Source organism: Pieris rapae, chromosome 6 (genome assembly GCF_905147795.1).
Source record: "Pieris rapae chromosome 6, ilPieRapa1.1, whole genome shotgun sequence".
Lineage (NCBI taxonomy): Eukaryota > Metazoa > Arthropoda > Insecta > Lepidoptera > Pieridae > Pieris > Pieris rapae.
In genome coordinates, this window is record NC_059514.1 from 4623965 (window position 1) to 4637188 (window position 13224).

The 13224-nt window shown below is 31.0% G+C and overlaps 3 non-coding genes across 3 annotated transcripts; 2 read left to right on the forward strand and 1 right to left on the reverse strand.

Annotated features, from left to right (window-relative positions):
* Positions 1-550: 550 nt before the first annotated feature.
* Positions 551-669, reverse strand: LOC123689315. The gene has a single exon (XR_006750318.1). It is a non-coding gene; the product is annotated as a 5S ribosomal RNA (ribosomal RNA).
* Positions 670-4237: 3568 nt separating this feature from the next.
* LOC123689307 lies at positions 4238-4356 on the forward strand. The gene has a single exon (XR_006750310.1). It is a non-coding gene; the product is annotated as a 5S ribosomal RNA (ribosomal RNA).
* A 705-nt stretch (positions 4357-5061) lies between these two features.
* Trnah-gug lies at positions 5062-5133 on the forward strand. Its single transcript has one exon. It is a non-coding gene; the product is annotated as a tRNA-His (tRNA).
* Positions 5134-13224: the final 8091 nt, after the last annotated feature.

The following is a 13224-nucleotide window of genomic DNA, read 5'->3' on the forward strand; positions in this document are numbered from 1 at the left end:
GAATCATGTGCATGATATAGTACAGGTAGTAGGTAGGAAAATCCTAATAGATACTATTTACTTATTAAGTCCGGTTTTCGTAAATAGAGAACGCTACCGTGAAAATTTTTAAAATGTTAATATTAAACATCTTTTTACACAACTGTACAACAAATTTAAAACCCTTGCTTATTAAGGCCATGCGCACAATGAATTAGTATGCAGATGAGCTAAATTATGTGAAGTTTGATCGATTAGACGCTAGACGACTGCGGTACAATGTGCCCGCATCGCATTCGCGGGTTGAGTGTTAGGTGTCCACTTGATGTTGAAGGAAAATTGTGCGCAGTCTTTAACTAATAAAAACATAATTATGGCTTAACTGATTAATAAAATATCTCAATTTCAAAGAGCTACTAGAGCTAGTTAGTGACGCCATTTAGCTATTTTTTTTATTAAATTAAGTTTAATTTTCAAAGGAAAATAACAAAAATTAAAGAGTGACAACATACTTTTAACATTTATAATTATTCATAACATAGTTATTTTCTAAGACTAAAAATATACAAAAAGCCAACATCACGCGGTGTTCCCAGGCGGTCACCCATCCAAGTACTGACCGCGCCCGACGTTGCTTAACTTCGGTGATCGGACGAGAACCGGTGTATTCAACGTGGTATGGACGTTGGCAATAGCCGTTATTAAAATTATAATTTGTATCAATACAAATTAATATAACAATAGTATAGATACTTTTTTAATGAGGCATTCGCCACAAAAATCTAATTCAATAACAAGCAGTGATGTCTTAGAGCCTGCAAGTTAGATAAGATTGCTTAATTAGAAGCAATTAAGCGTTATCGCTGAACTAATTAGCGGAAGATAACAGTGTTGATTAACAATAACGTAATTACACATAATAATGTACGCGACGGTCACTGGCAGTTAATTATTATAGATTCTATTACGATTTACGATAAGAGATCACTAAATATATGCAATATATACAATGTACATACTATAGGAAACTACATGTAAGTATAATATGTAAATGTATGTTATAATCGTAACATTATTACCGAATGAAACTTTATATCGACTCGATTGAGTTTTTAGTTTCTATACTAACATGTATTACACACACTTAAATAACTGTAATATATTGTATGCCGTAGAAGTATGTTTCAGGTTCATAGAATTAGATTTAATCACCATACATTTACGTGTTTCTGAATCTTCTTAGTTCATATTATATTCCCATAGCAAACACTTTATGAAAGTTTATTTGTGTGTTCTTATAACTAAATAATGTTAATTTATTGCCACAAATTTGTAAGCATTTATAATAAGTAGGTATGTATTTCTGTATTTCTTACATGTGGATTATTGGTTTTGACAATTTTCAAATTGGAATATATTCACCCCAATTCTTATAACATGGTGTTAGAAACGATTGTAAATATGTGAAAGTTATACACCTCAATGCAAATATTTTATTACATGCAATCTGTGCGCTTATCAATATACCTTACCTTAAACAAATAGAACTAGAGAAAATCAAAACTGATCTTACCATATCGGCCGTTACTAGACTAAAAACCAAGCCATTATAATCTAACTAATGATTACTTATATATTTAGATTGTATCAAAAATAACGGAATTAGTTAGATTTTAATACCCGATTTTCTCTTCTACGCCCTTGATTTGAGAACTGCAGTAACGATAATTTTTAATATAAGCATAATAATAATTTAAAATAAGCATTAATGTTTTACTAATGATCATAAGTTAACATTAAGTTACATACAAAAATAAATGATATTTTGATTTGAAGACTGTTAATGTGCAAGTATTAACGATAGGCTCATGTCTTTAGCCGAAATCTTTGATATTAACCCTTCCATGCATCGCGGGGTCTCTAAAGCCGTTCGGGGTATTAATTACCGAATCGTTCACGCGTTGCTGGCTTCGACGCGACACTCTTTCAATGTATTCACCCCTTTATCTGCTACTCGACTGAATATTAATAATTTTCACTACAAGGATAATCTTTGACAATTAATATTTTGGCTCGCATTAGGATTATGTTTTGCGTTTGTAAATTTGAATCTGAAATTTCTTTAAAATATTTTGTGCAAAAATTATCTTAGATATATCCAATACTCTCATCACTTATAGGTTGAAATAAATACGATAAAAATAAATTAGATAATATAAGTTCTTAAATATTTCCAAGGCTATAAAACCTTAATAAGTTTTCACGAATGTCCATATGAGACATCTCTGTTTATTATAAACAATAAGAAGAATATCACCTATAAATTTTACGACCGCCATTAACACAAAGCATTGTGATCGGTAAAAGTGTAATCAAATAAAAATATCGCAGACAGATCTTCAATATTCATGAAGACATAACCACGAATCATTGGAACGGGTACGAGAGCAATATTTTTCCCAATCACCATTAGTACGTATCTGCTTGCCTACCGACCTTTACACAGTGCTCGATAGCCACATACTTCCAGCTTGTCACCCAAAAATATATCATCATTCTCATCTAGGTTTATGGAAATTTATACCCTGCCATCATTTATTTAAGAGTGACATTTGTTTATTACAGCACCAACAATTTGGTCAATCATTCTTGCAGTAATTTCGCAGTAGAATGCGGAATATGTCGACACTTCACTTTTATTGTATCAAATAATAGGGGTGTTCTTATAGCAGTTATCGCGTGTTTGATCTAAAATGATACTTGCCTCGCTCACTTCGAGGGGTGTATTTTCTATAGAGCATGGTGCTAAAAATCAACCGATATCAGAAATAGAATCGCTCAAATAAAAACGGTAGGTTCGAGCTTGATTTGTCTTCTTTGTTCGCGGTTTTATAATACCGTGGCCGTCAGAGTGATGTATATGATGATATGATTCTAAAAAAATCTAAGGGGATCTCTAAGCTCGACTATCGTTCAATCTTTATGACAGGTTGAGATGATTGAAGGAGTATTGCAATTGAAATTGTCAGATACAGAAAAATATTACAGATTACTGGTAAGAAGGAATTAGCAAAAGCATGGATTTAAATATATTTTAATATCTTAGTTTATATGTATATTCGCTATCTTTTCGTCGTAAAATTTTCACATCCAAAACACTTTCCGCCGATTTACCACCCAAATAAATCCGAGTGAAAAATATTTCGTGTCTCTATAAGACGTAGATTTTACGCTTGAAGGATTCTTGAAGACAATAAACTCAGCAAACGTAGCGAGCGATAACAGCCAGCCATTTGGACATTTCAAACTTAGCTCGGATCTCAAGACATAACCATTTCCTATTCTCGTATGAGTATCATCCATCGAATACAACTAGTCTGCGAACTGACGTGCACAATCAAAACACAATACGTTATAAATGGCTCACATTATATTAGAACCAGAATATATATGCCTTTGCTGTGAATGAGTTTCAAACAATTTTGGCTTTATTGGCTAAGAAATAGAGTTGAGTATTTTATGAAACGATGTTTTGGTATTTTTGTAAATTATATGTTCTGACTTCTCAACTTTGGCCCATAACCATCCCGCTGTGATAGGTAAAGAGAAGCAATGGCTTTCGATAAATTTTGCTTTATTATTTATGCCGGTAGCTTTTCGTGGCATCATCTACGTCACAATAAAATATGAAACTGCGATACATTTATAGTTCACGTATCAATTTAAAGTTATGTTAAAATGCATAGTCATTTTAATGAATACATGTATATGTTATAAGTGATTTTGTTATCCTCCTATATAAAATGTATTTATGTAATACATTAAGATAATGTCTATTATATCTATAGGACATGGTTTTAGTACCCTATGAATGTCCGAGTCTTGTTTAAAATATCTTTGCATAGCATTCTTTAAATTGACAATTATTTAAATGAATTAAAAATAAAACAGTTGCGCTACGACCTTTTAAGATCTGGGCCCCAGATTTCAGTTTTATGTTATTTTGTAAATCTAATAGGCAAGTAGGTTATCAGCCTCCCGTGCTTGACACGCGCCGTCGACTTTTTAGTTCTAAGGCAAGCCGGTTTCCTCACGATGGTTTCTTTTTTAATGTTCATGCGCATTTAACTTTCAAGTGATGCTCAATACTATACAAATACATATACAAAAAGCTTTTAATTGACAATTATTCATTTACATTAAATAAGTTTAAAATTCAAATTTTATTATAGTTATAATATTTTTGATTATGTCTTTCGCCAACGTCCATACCACGTTGAATACACCGGTTCTCGTCCGATCACCGAAGTTAAGCAACGTCGGGCGTGGTCAGTACTTGGATGGGTGACCGCCTGGGAACACCACGTGATGTTGGCTTTTTATCGACTTTTTTATTTTTAGCTTAATTTATTTTAAGCATTTTGTTATTAATTGCATAAGTACTAAAATTAAAGCATTGTAATTTCTATAAATTATGCTTCACAATGTCTTACAACCATAAAGTATTATTACTACAATTGGTCCAAAAATGTCATTAAATTATTTACCTGACCACACTAATGAAGGAAATTACGTAATTGTCGACACAAGCACCGATGTCAACCAAAATATATTATTGTTTCATGTTTGACCAGCAATCAAATCGTCAATTACTGAAATACAACATGGAATAACAAGGGACTTTTTAAATGAATGAGGTTTATAACAAATTGATGGGGAATAAGTGACCCAGACTGCACGCGAACGGTTAAATAATAATTGTTACTTTAGAAATATTAGTCTGGTATTTATGTGGTAATAAGATAAATATTATTTTTTGTAAAGTTCCATTTAATGTAATAAGATTCTTAACTGTTCTATTATTAATATTATAGACATTTTGATAAATTATCTTTATGTTATATATTGAGTTCAATGCTTACAGGAGACAGTTAATTAAATAAATAATAACATATTTATGCTTTTGCGTACATTAGGATTTTTTATTTAAGAATATGAAAGTACTATAATATTATCGTAAATGTAATATTATCAATAAAGTAACTATATAAGTATTTCAACTTAGTATGCATCGCCTCGATAGCCGTGATCGTCTAGTGGTTAGGACCCTACGTTGTGGCCGTAGTAACCCAGGTTCGAATCCTGGTCACGGCAGTGTTAAACACTGTTACGGCGGGGCTATCTTTTTGTTTTTTATATATTAGATGCATTATAACTTCAAAGTATTTTAATGTTATTGATATTTTTAATTTTTTGAACAGTATGAAAATATTTATGTATTCAAAGTATATTTACTAATAATAATAAAACTCACTTTCATTATAGTCATCTAAATATTTTTTTTTAATTAAGCGCTCATACGGTTAAAACAATAACATTTAATGTCAAACCCATACAATAAAACTGGACGTAAATCCTAACGTATTATCCTCATTGTATTATTAAGCAAATTGTGAAATTACTGTCCAAGTTTCAATAGTACCCAAAAACCAAAAACACCACCCTAAGGAGTGCTTTGAATAAAGACCAGCGTACATAAAATCTTACGACGACACTAAACAATTTAAATATTTAAGCTCATACCAATCATGTAAGAAATTGTCAACCTTATGCCTTTCAAATAAAGTACAAAAGTCAAAAACTGACGATATAGTTACGTTTGCCGTAATTATGCGAAATCATTACAACATTCTATTATCTAACAAAGCACAAACACAAAATTGTATACTTGCAACTGTGGCAAATCCATTGCAGTTTTAATACAAACATGTAAGCGCCTTTGAAAATTAACAGAGCAATGTTTGTGCTATTCATCGCTGTCTCGTTCAGTGAAATTCACGCAGGATACTCTAATCAATTCACCGAAAACGCTCCCTTTAATTTAAACAGGACAATGGTCAGTGGTCGGTATAACTGCCTTGATCCTAAGTTATGTTAGGATTAGCTCTATCTTAATATCTGGAGCATTAACAGGGGTCAACTTGGAGATACGGGTGTGATTGAGTTAATAAAGCTGTCTTGTTTTGTCGCCTAGAGGCTATAATGTGTTAAGATTAAATTTTGAATTTGGAAGCATACATCGTGAATATTTTTTATTCTTAATTTAAAGGTACATACATGACTTCTCGTGTTGTTATTATTGACATTCAAGACGAATTTTGAATTAATCTGACATAAACTATAGAGTATAAAATATAGAAGCTGTCTGACATGGCATGAGCCTCCCGCAGCGCAGTCATATATTTTTCTCAAGACGACGAAAATCCAATTGATCTGAAATACTACTATTTCACTATTACAGATACAGATTACTATTTCCTGATTTATTAAATTAATAAATACTTTATAAATAAGCCTATTTGTCTAATAATAGGGTTTATAAATATTAACGTCTACAAGAAAACTCTTCACGATGCTTTTATTATTCAGATTTAATGTTAAACTTAAATTAAACCAATGTTATCTATCACATCCTCTCAACCATTGCATATCTCCAAAACATCAGAGTCCTTATTAACATGCTAACGTGGGATTTGTACACAAAAGCCGCGCGAAACAGATATTAATGAGAGCAATTTATAAACCATTGTTAGTAAATGTCATCACTTTTGCAGTAGGGTACAAAATATAATTTATGCTCGTAAGATACTGTCCAGAAGTTAATAATCAAAATAACAAGTTTCTTTGAAGCGAAATAAATTAGTAGCATATTTTATCTCTAAGTGACTGTCAGTGAAGCATAGATTATCTTGGTAGGGTAAGAATGTGGGGCAAATAAATACATATAGAATTCTTTTTCATAGGAAGACCTTTTATTCGCAGGTATTAAATCGTACTCTTTGAAGTGACTAGTCTTAGTAACATATGTACAATATAACCTATAAACTATAGAATTTGGCATCGATTTGGAACTCAGAAGTTAGGCTAAGAATAATACATTATTTGGTAACAATGTCCTTCGTAGTAAATTTATATAAATAGAAATGAATTGCAAAATATGTTTCTAAGCTCAAAACTAGAATCCGAGTAGTTTTTTTATTTAGTATGGTGAGAAAATTTTGAAAAGTACATATTTAAAAAAAGTTAGTTAATAGTTAGGCTATTTCTGAAAATCGAAACGGTCTGTATGGGGTACAATAGTTAAATTTGCCACAATATGTTAGTATGTAACTACTATAAAGTTGGTTTAAAATATAATATATTAAGACGAAAGAAAGCGGAAAAGGTAGAGAAAAAAGCTGAGAAGGTAGCTAGTACAATAATAATTAGTTATAATCTGATTTTCTTCGCATATTTAGTCATACACAATGCACATGAGGCGTGTAAAGTCTTATTACAAATTATTTGGTAGAATTTTCAAATGACGTATGACGTATATCACATAAATTATTACATTATTTTATAACTACAAATGTTTTTTCTTACTTATTTCGTCTTTTGTATTTTCAAAGTAAAGGTGATTTTCACACGATGCTTCTAATCTAATCTGAGGGGATTAGTACACACAATATGACAAAATAAATAGTTTAATAAATAAACAATTATATACTAGTACGACATAGCTGATTTTTTTAAATTCATTCATAACTATTGCCACTTTTAATGGAAATAATGGATTTATTTATTTAGTCTTGCCAGTAGCGCGACAATTTTTGTAACTCTCACTTCACATTTATGTGTTTGCTGGATGATCTTTCTATACATAATCGCTGTCGTTCCGTCAAAATTTAATCCTCTTATTAGCGAGTTACAGTTTTAGTGAGTTACAGAGATTGTAAAATCACCCCAAGATAGAGACGTACTGATAATTCAGTAATCCTGGTAACAAATGGTGTTAATAAGAAACCTGTCGCGAGATTAGATTGCGTTAATTGTGGTTGTCAACGCGTTGCTAGTGTTGTGCTATAGCCTATTATAGATTAAAATTTAGTGAATATTATATTTATATGATTAAAACTTAAAAAATTATTTCCCATAAACAATTCGAATGGAAGTATCAATAATATATGCCGCGTATGAAAAATATTAACATGTATCCAATATCCTAACAAAAATATTATTTATATTTGTAAATACTTATTAAATACTGAATTGATTAAGGTTTAGATTATGGACTGCCAGTGTTCCCTGTGCTGTGCCACTTTGGTTTAACTAATTATATATTATTATTTATTGTAATGAATAACAAACATAACAGGTACAGATTATTATCATACATTACATATCTAAAAAAGTAATATCATTTAGGTTACACACTTTCGCTACAAATCGATATTAATTTGGCACATCACTACTATTTAATACGACTGCGCTATTTCGCGGTGTTGTAAGCGGATTAGTTTTAAAATTAAAATGGCTAACGCGGTTCGTAATTAAAATATGTCATAATATTGAGGGTTGGGGTGTTCAAGAAAATTATATACATAATATAGCGGCATAGAATAAAGCGGCTTCCTAGTTTATGATCGTCATCAATAATAATAATTAACTTTTAAATAATATGAGGATTAATGAGGTATCTGCGTTGAACAGTAATATCGAAAATACTTTTGTTGCGTAGCCTTAATAGTTTAGAAATTATTTTATTCTACTACACTTAAGTAAGTTACTTAACGTGTATGTAATGTAGTCAAAAGTATTACTTTCTACTTTTTATATGTTTCTCTAACTATATTTAAAAAGTCGGTTAAAACTGAGTCGTGTCTGAGAGCTGAGTATGCTCTCAGACATCACACGTGTTAAAATGAGTACAGTAACATACAAAAAAGTTATATTCACGCTTGAATATATTTATTAATTTATTTGCAAAACACATACATTATTGTATGTGTTTACAATCCCCAATGTGTTTATTTTATGTTTATATATAAAACATAAAATAAACACATTGGATGTATCCACAATAGGTTTCACTAATATAACTTTATGATACAGAGCAAAGCAAAACAAAACAAAACATGACAACGACACATATACATGTACGAGTTAGATTATTTTTAAATAAAGCAGTAGAGGAGTGCGAAAAAGGGTCAATGTTTTTGACAGAATCATGACATGACACCATTGACATGAGAACTAATAAGGCGCTGCGCTACCAGATCCATGCAACTTCCTTACAATCGAGTTGACCGAAATATCACAGCATGCAACTTAACTGATTTAATCGCAGTTTTTCTAGATAGTTGGGAGAAACATTTAGGTTTGTTCATAAAGTTCGTCAAACAATTACCTTAACTGTGTTTTAATAAAGCAAATGCTCGGACAGCAATGAAATCTAATTGTCATGTGAAGTATCAGCTAAAACAAACGATTTCATGTAGTTTATGATAGTAGTTAGGCCCTACTCTGAGACAAATATGTCCATTTAGGTTTCCGAGGGCGGCATTTATCTCGGTCAGTGAAACAGAGGCGCTCATTTGTTATTAAGATGGTTATGCCTTCATTAATTCAACAGATTGCGTATTTGTTACCGCTAATAATTTTAAAGTTGATCTATATATCTTACATAATATATACTAAACAAAATGTTGATTCTAGTAAAGTTAATGAATTAATACCTTTCTTTTGTTAAGAAGTATACAAAAGAATGTAAGCGCTACATTCTACTACGCCGTAGTGCGCATTAAAGGAATTCTATAAGTTGGAAACACAACAAACAGAAATTGTGTGTGTACATGTAAAGTGTACGTAGAATTAAAATCAGTGTAGAATCAAAACCAAATTATTTAAATGATATCAATGCTCCAATCGTCTCATTACCAGGCTTTCAGCTTCGTCCAGAATTTATTTTAACTAATACAGCGCTATAAGTTGTTCTTCGCAAACTAATGTAATGATATTTTTCGATCTACATAAAAAAACTACATATGTTATAAATAATTCATTTTATGATATATAAATATGCGTGCATTCTTTGCGTCTTTTTAAAACGACTGCAATCTTAGTTTAATTTGGATTTTCGGAAGTGATTAAACATTTTAATGATTCTACGATTTTATACTTTTGTCCTTAAATATTTCAGTTTATAGTGTATTTTCATTAACACGGACACTGTACTATAGAGTATCGTAGTAACACCACAAAAGTTTCTTCTACCATGTAAACCCATCTAATTCAAGTTAATGATGTACCAAACTGGACATTGCATTGAAAAGGGTACAAAACAAACTTTCAATAGGACACGGACCCCTGTCAGCGAAACAAAACACTTTAAGAATGAAAAATGAAATCAAGTGGACAGTGCGTATGTGATTGACTGCTTAAACTTTGAACTTGAAGTAATAAACTTAATTGAGTCCGTATTATTGCTGCTATGTGTATACTTCAGAATCGTAATTTTAGTAAGGCGATAGATATAAATACTGAGAAGAAGTACAATTTTTGTAACCTCACTATAATTTAAGAAAGAGGGTGTGTCCATGAGCTGGCTCTTTAGAGTACTTTGGGGATAGTAAACACGAATCTAATCTATAAATAAAAGCAAAAAATTACCCATAATTTATGGCATACAAATAAGTTATTAAACATGACACGTAATCTCAGTTAACTAATTCAGAAACTTTTGTTGATAGTATAGATTCCTCCCATAGTAAACGGCATAGTGCGAGTCCAATAAACTTAATAACCTTAAAAAATAACAATTTTTACCCAAAAGTGGGCTCATTATTAAAGGAACCTAACGTACAGTTGTCTAACTACTACTACATCTATGTTTGTTTCCACGGTGACGATTTTTTATTAAAACACATAATTATAGCGGTCAACCCGGTACTTGCCCAGAATCTTTGGCCTATACGTATTAATACGTCACAGGGTGAAAAAGTCATCGTATTTTGTTGATTTTGAAGAATATTTTATTGTGTTAAGTTCACGCATATCGTGGGTACAATCATGGCTGCTTGACCATCCATTTATCAGTAGCACTTAACCGAATTTACATAAAATCCGACGCATGATTAATGCCCGCGCGTGATACGGTGCCTGAATGAGGATTATTCTGTTTATTTAATGTATAGTTGATAAATTATACCGCGAAATAGGACATGAGATAAAGCTAAATTAACCACTGGTGTCATGAAAACCTGATAGTGTAAATTCTCAAATCTATTGTTCTAAATGTTACTAATGTTTTTATCTGTCTGATTTCAAATAAATGTATAATCAGAAAAGATTCATAAACTGTTTACCCCAGTGATATAATAATATAAATATTGATGTTCCTGTCCACACACACATAATTCGTGCGTGCGTGAATGAGATTCTAAGTGTGACTATTCACTTAATATTGATTATCGTGTACATCATTCCTATGGAAAGCCTTTGATTTAATAAAAATCTCAAGAAACGTAGTACATGTCATAAGTTAAATAAACTTTTTTTTATTAATAAGATAAATAAATAATGCAGTGGCTTCAGCATGCACTTTCATGCCTGAGATTGTAGGTGCGAACCCCGGCTGTCCGTCAATAGTCTTCTATCTATGTGTGCATTTGCTCGAACGGCGAAAGAAAACATCGCGAGGAAACCGTGTTGCCTTAGACAACTTAGACCTTAGAAACAAATACGACAAATACGACATCATGTCTATTTAGTAACTTAAATAATAAGGGTAACACTTAAATAAATTTATTGAATTTGCTAGTGCTTTTATTGATATTAATATAACTCAATAATTAAACTTGATTCCAATTAATTATGTTTTCGATAAAATTCTTCAGTATCTTATACAGATAACTCATAAAAAGTGTCAAATCCTCGAACCCGACGCGTCTGTAAAGGGAAATCGTAAATCTACCGTGAAGCCTTAAATAATGGATGAGCTTAAACATTGAATTATCGAGATGTGCGATAAGAGATATCCAATATAAATTCCTGATTTCTGTGGATGTAAACATATTATCATATTTTCTTTCTTGATTTTATAATTTTACATTGAATGTAATTTTTATTAAAAAAATGCTTATTAGGAAAGGCTGATACTATAGTTTAATTATAAGGATGTCACAGTCACAGTTTAAAGTTGTGATTTTTTAATGAGTCATTGAATAAAGAAACACATACATATAATATTGTGGAAGTGATAATTGATTAGTATCGAAATAAGGCACTATAATAATGTTTTCTTACCGCAATGAATGAAATTAAGGAAACTTTTTTCTACACATATTCTAGAATACGTAACAGGTATGTATGGAATGAACTCTACATTAGACAGATTTGCTTCATTGGCGCAGTGACCCAAAACGTCTTGTCTTTTAATTAGATATTTGTACTGTTTTATATTCATTGAGGAATACAAATAAATTAAACGTTAAGAAACAGTAATCGTTTTATTGAAATATTGTGGATTAAAAGATCTCTGGATCTCGTTTCATAAAAATTACCAATTAAGCGGCAACATAATGAAAACTAATCCGCGTCGCCAGAAAACAGATGACATTCGTTTTTCCCATCCGTTCTGTATTCAAATTTGACATTGACAGATCTTTGGTCATTTCCGGTTGCGGTTCGGATGTTCATATCATTTGTATTCATTCAGGGCGAGAAGATGTTTTATATTTGGGGGTGTAAATTTAATAAATTCAACTTTGACTGATTGTATTTCTAGTTGTATTTGGTATCTGTTTTTCATCACTTAAAATGATAGTAAATCTCTTTTTACTTAAAATAAAAGATATAACTATAGAATGGTTTGGAGAATCACTAATATATTATTCATTATATATTGGTGATTTGTTTTATAACTAAGACAGACCAATTTTATTAATAATTTGATGATTTCGTTGTCATAAGTGATTTTAATTAGCCGTTAAAGGTTAACCAAAAATGTAGTCAAAAAAAAAAAAATATAGTTATTTTATCCCCTTTAATTTATATCTGACAAGCTTGGCATCTTTAATATTCCAACACCTGACCAACAAACCAGCTAACCGAAATAAATTCAAAAATATATTGTCAAAAGCTGGTCAAGTACTTTCAAAATAATCAATTCATTTTTCACAATACACTTAATTATTATAAAGAACAATACGTTTTCCAGGCACTTCATCATAAGAAAACAATATGGCAGAGCGCCAGGCTTTCTCATAAATCATCATTAGCTTTTGTTTCTTATGCACCAGACTTGCATTTTGTCAATTTACTTTAAAGTTTAAGAGACTAAAATATTTTTACTTCATGTATTTTAAAGATACTGTAAAAGTATATAATTAACTGTATTATATGTAGAGTAGGTATGTAGTAACA